Genomic DNA, 6,287 nt, shown 5'->3' with positions numbered 1-6,287 from the left:
TTTTGATAATGAGAAAATATGGAGGAGTATTAGTACCATAGTTTCTTAATGTTTTTTTTTCTAGCTGCATTCGAACTTCTTGTTTTTCCAAATATCAATACCCCCCCCCCCCCCTAAAAACGTTGTCACGAACCTGCATTTATTGGATGGTTATTTTTAAAAATTTGATATCATTGCAATTAAAGTAGTTCTTAATACATGTAACTGCGGCGCTGATCACAGTAGCCTATTGTCTATGGGCGATAACTTCGTACGCCATGGAAGCTCAGAGTTCGATTGTCCAATCTCTCTGGTGCAGTGTCACACCTAGATATTTTAACATACATGTAGATAGTGACTATTCCTTCGGCATTGAAAGCCAATGGTCTTTCGGCTGGGACCTTAAAAACCGAAGCCCCTCTAGATCCCCGCATACCGTGCATAAGCCCCTCTAGATCCCCGCATACCGTGCATAAGCGGGAAATAATTCATATCATGAAATATGGTGATAAAGAACAGCATTCAAGCTCAAAAGTCAAACAATACTAATCAGGAACAAAGCAAACAAGGACCTCTTAAACGTCACAGGTGGGATCAGGTGTCATGGAGAAGTCAGCATCCCTGCCGACCGGTCAGATACATCGGGAAAGAGGCCTAACGGAAAATTCCATCGACAATTCAGTGTGTAAATAATGGCCTAACAATTAGTATGAAAAATGTCAGTCAGCATTTGACTTAATGATAGATTTTTTGCTTATAAGGTCATTGTACCGACCATAGGACTTACGAAATGATGAGTTTAAACCAGACTGTTGATATTCTTGTTTCATCAACTTGTTTGTCAATAACTTACCTCGTTTTGGAAATTTTTCATACGTAGAGCATGCTCTTGCGTAACGAATCAACTGATAGACATAAACCCCGTTTGCAGGTGATATGGGTATATTGCTGCATAAGTAAGAGAAGTTGACGATTGAAAAGTTAAAGTCAACCCGTTTATCTTGAAGCTTTGTCGTTGGGTTACCATTAACGTCTTTTTCTAGTAAAATATCCAAGTACGAAACAGATCTGTCAGACTTTGTGGTATCTTTAATTTCAAGCTCACTGGGATATTTCTTGTCGACATATGAATGGGAATTACTTTTGTTAATTGATAATATGTCGTCGATATATCTAAATGTCGAGTTGAATGCCACAGCAAGTATTTTCTTCTTCTCATGTATAAGATTTTGAATAAATTCTGCTTCTTATAATTACAAAAATAAGTCTGGTAATAACGGGGCGCAATTTGTACCCATGGGAATTCCGACAGATTGTCGGAAGACCAGGTCTCCAAAAACCACATAGACATAGTCAATCAGAAACTCAGGTATCTTTTTGATATCAACTTTAGAGTACTTGTTTTTACAATCAGAAAGTTTTTAACAAGATAAGTTGGTAAATGACCAATGACAAGGTAAATAAATTTGCGAGTTCCATTTTTATTGAAAAAGCAGCTGTCAATGATGTCAAAAAGCCTGGGGCCCGTTTTGCACTTAATTTAATCCTGCTGATAACTTTCTTATTTACATTAAATAGAAAATGTCTTTAATATTTTAAAAAGTGTGTAGAAAGACACTTTTACTCAAGGAATTTTAATCAGAATAATTAATTTTGCAAAATTTTACAATCAACTGAAGTTTTTGGTCTTAGTCGTAAGTTCTTTTGTAAAACGGGCCTCAGGTCTTTAATTTATTGTTGGGAATGATTGCATATAGAGTTGAAAAGTCGTACGTTTTTATGTCATTTTGGTAAAATTTTGTGATTTTAAATTTTTCAAAAGTTCCTTTGAGTTTTTAAGTATCCACATCTGATTTACACAATTCCTCAAATATATTGTTGCACAATACTCCTGAAGTTTCTCCTTCAATGCTGTTAATATTTTAGGAGGAGTAAAAAAAGAGGCTTAGAAGGACTTTTACTGGAACCCACTAATCGATAAACATTGTTAGTAAAATGACATTAAGAAAATGGTAAAAAAAAAAAAAAAAAAAAAAGGAAAAAAACTGAAAATTTTCAACTAAAAGTTAGAATTAAAATAAAAAATTAAATTAAAATTTTAGAAATAAATTTGGAAAAAAAAAACAAAATAATTAGGGAAAAAATAAAATATTGTGGCACTGTTTTCTCTCCATAATTTCTCATTGTCAAAATTCGACAAACTTGTAGACTTTACTTTCGTAGACTTGTGAACTGCGTGGCTGTATATATATACTGAAAAACACGTAAAAAACTGATTGGTAAGTTGTATTTAAGTTCGTATCTTATATATTAGACAGAAATGATATCAAGCTCTTTCCCTCTCCCCAATCTCTCTCTCCACCACAACCTACCCCACTCTCCACCTCTCCAATTCCAGAAAACATCTCCCCAACCTCTCTCCCACTCCCTCTTCCCCTATCTCTCTCGCCACTCCCACACATCCTTTCCCTCAATCTCTCCATTCCCTCCAAAATCTCTCCCCCATTCTCTCCCTGCCCACCTCCTTCTCTACCATTCTCTCTTTACTCCCCACTTCCCCACTCACTCCCCCCCCCCTCTGTCACCACTCTTTCTCTCTCTCTGTCTCCACTCTCTCTCATCTCTCTCTGCACTTCTCTCTGCACTTCTCTCTCTCCACCTTCTCTCCACTCTTTCTCCCCACCCTCTCTCTCACACGTTCTCTATCTCTCCCTCCCCACTCTCTCCCTCTCTCTTTATTTATTATCCTTTTACTTTCGATTTGTGAAAAAAAAATTTAAAAAATATATCTAAGTATAATACATGGATGTTTTATAGTTTATTTACAATAAAAAATAATGGGAAAATACTTATTTTCTAGAAAATAGAAAATTCTTTTCGCTATTTTAAAAATTTCACGCTATTTAGTGGCGATGTCTTAAAAAAATAAAGTACTATCATTTTAAATAATTTAATTTTTTCATACGCATTTTGTTTCATTTTTGTTCTGTTAATTAGTGACTCAGATTTGACTTGAAACAACTAAAATTGAAATGACTCAATGGAATTTCTTGGATATTGCATCAACAGCGTAATTATTGGATACATTTTTATATATTGAAAAATATTAACGCACGCTGTCTACAGTATAGCTATCAAAATGATGTGTGAGGTGCACTTGCCATTAATTGTGCTTTTTATCGTTCTAACTTTTCTCGTGCAATTTGGCGACAGTGACCATAGATGTGAAAAAAAGTTTACTTACAAGTCGCTAGTCTATGTTAGGAAAAAACTATGCATGAAATAAACGTAATGTTGAATGTTTTGTTATAACAAGCTGGACATACCCGTCGTATAAATAAAGTCATCTACGTAGCATATCTATTTTTAAAGACAACTCTTCATGCGTCGTGGTATATTTAAATGTCCTTTTCGATATAGGGAATAATCACGAGTTTCTGCAACACCCTCTTTAAAGAGTGGGTTACAATCCTGTAACTATGGTGGCATATTTATGCCACCATACCAAACACCTCTTTTTAAAGTAATCAATTTTTTTATGTAGAAAGTCTCATTTTGTTAAAGACTTTGTTGACATTAACAAACGACAAAAGCCATTGGTAAAGATTTTGAGCTTATCCCTTTTTGTGCCCCTGATACCAAATTTCAGAGTTATATTGATTTAGTTCTGCGTTATTTTTTCACAAATACTCTATTCATAGAAAATCAAAGATATTTACGAGATCCCATTTTCTTATCAATCTTCCATTTTTTCACGCAAATTTATTTTGGTAGGGTTCCAAAACGTTAACCTTTCTTATAACTTTTAAAGAAAAAAAATACTTTTTTTTATTTGTTGCACATAATTTTCCTAAAGTAAAATCCAAGAGCATGGCCGTAGAAACCGGGGGGGGGGGGGGGGGCACTAATTTTGCCGATATATAGAGTACTATAGAAAACATAGATACTATATGCTTGTGCCCCCTCAATAAAAACGTCTGATGACCTTTTTTTTTTTTTTTGCTTGTCAAGGAATTTTGGGTAGTTGATAGTGCCCCCTCAGCTGAAAATGTATGGCTGTGCCCCCCCAAACTGATATTGCTTCCTACGGGCCTGAAGAGGGTTACAATTATGGAAGCTATACAATTTTTATTTATGTTTTTTTTTCTTACACCATACAGCTAAGAAAATGATCTTGATTTTTTAAATAATCACAACTGTGGAGACTTATTTTATTAAATGTGATAAAACAAATCAAAGAATGTGCGTACATATATTCTTGATCTAATAATGATAGAACATCATTATAGCCTCGTTAGGTTTTCCTTTAATGGGGATAAAACTTCTTGTATTATTAATTTATAGTACAGTATACTAGTAACCTTTTATTTTTGTCAATTAAACTTTGAAACTTTTCGAAATGAACACTTCATATCATATGGCTGTTTAATCCCTATGTATTTGCCTGACAAGAATTTTTCCTACCCAAACCATGCTTTTTTTTTTTTTCTTTTTTTTTTTTTCTTTTTTTTTTTTGTATCAAAAAATGACAGAGGGTCATTATTCTACAGGGTCATCTTTCTACAATCCACATGGAGAAAATTACCCCCAAGGTCATAATTTCTACAAATATCTACATGTACGTAGAATATTGACCAGGGGGTCAAATTTCTACATAGACAAATGATCCCCGGTCAATTTTCTACGAGGGTCACTTTTCGTCGTTACACCGGATCCACACCATGGGTCTTATATTTTAGTTGCAGGTGAATTGGGTGTACTGCTATATATTTCAAATATGAATGTGATTTTCAGTCTCCTCTACACACATTAGCCTTGTTTATCAGAGAAAACATGAAATGCAATTAATATATGCAAAGCAAATCCTTAATTACTAGCTTGAGGCCTAGGAATAGGTTTGGCCAACCATCCGGGGACAAAATTTTTCAGACACACATAGATACACGTATCAAGAATAAAAAGGCTAATACATGTATTTGTAAAATTTACATTTATTTTAATACACACTAAATTAAGATTGTTGAAAATATGGACTATTAATTTTCAGACATTTGATTAATGAAGTTTCCATGTATCGAAAGGGTACACAATTCATTTTTTAGTTCAATAGTACAGAAAAAGAGTCGGTTGTATAACTACGGTGGGTGTGACCGGTCGGCAGGGGATGCTCACTCCTCCATGGCACCTGATCCCACCTCTGATGTTTGGAGGTCCGTGTTTGCTCTGCTCCTATTTTGTATTGTTTAATGGACTTTTGAGCTTGAATACTGTTCGTTATCTCCATATATTTCATTTGGTAAGAAGTGACTTTATGCAAAAAATCAAAAGATACTCCCAAATATAAAAAAAAATCCGTAGAAAGTTAATTTGCTGGAAAATAAATTATCCAGTAATTGTTGTGCTTGTTTATGGAAAAGGAAAAACAAACAAAACAAAAAACTGAAAGCACACAGGGAGAAATAGTGTCTATTCTGCCCATTTGTAGAGCAACACTTTAAGGGTTATAATGGCGGCAGATTCCATATAGGTTTATGTAAGAAAAAAAATCAGAAGTTAGAGAAATTTTAAATACTATCTATTTCGGATAAATTTCTTCCGCCAATGATTTGATTTTTCCTCTATCTTCATCCAGAAATGACATGCTTGTTAATAAGAAGGAGAATGTTATGACCGTCTTTTAGATTTGAAAATTTGAAGCGAGAGTTTAATATTTTCTTAAGGAAAGGGTATGGAAATGGGTCATATTTCTTTGCAAGACTTTGTCATAAATATATGAGGAGAGTAGAAAATCAACTTACGTTATTTTCTTTGCATTAATTCCTTGCGAGAATTATAGCCGAATCATTAGCATACAGTTTTGGCTTAAACTTTATCAATCTTATTTCCATATGAAGAAAATGAAATTCTAACCTTCTCCGAAAAAGATTAGAATTTTTCCTGTTTCAGATTTTGAGAATTTATTCATAAACGGCAAGATGAACGGAAATATTTTATGTACTTCATAAAATGATAGTCCTGACCTGTTTGTGTCCTTGTATTTGGGTATAGATCCTTAATCAAGACAATGAATTAAACAAAAATGATTTTGCGAGACTAGAGATAGATCAACAAATTCTGGAAAATGATAAGAAATGATTGGTGACGAAGCATGAAAACAAACGCGTCAATATTAGGATTTCTTATCCTTAACATAAAAGCATACAACTTTCTCTACATAAATAATGCGTATTAGTCCGGCATCCGGACAGGTCTTTACATGTGCCCTCGATGTATCTGTATCAGGAAAGGTTAAGTTCAGAGGTTCCCTA

Source organism: Saccostrea echinata, unplaced genomic scaffold, assembly GCF_033153115.1.
Source record: "Saccostrea echinata isolate AGI-Se365-2 ecotype Australia unplaced genomic scaffold, CSIRO_AGI_Sech_v1 ptg000002l, whole genome shotgun sequence".
NCBI classification, from domain to species: Eukaryota; Metazoa; Mollusca; class Bivalvia; order Ostreida; family Ostreidae; genus Saccostrea; species Saccostrea echinata.
This window is presented reverse-complemented; position numbering follows the sequence as displayed.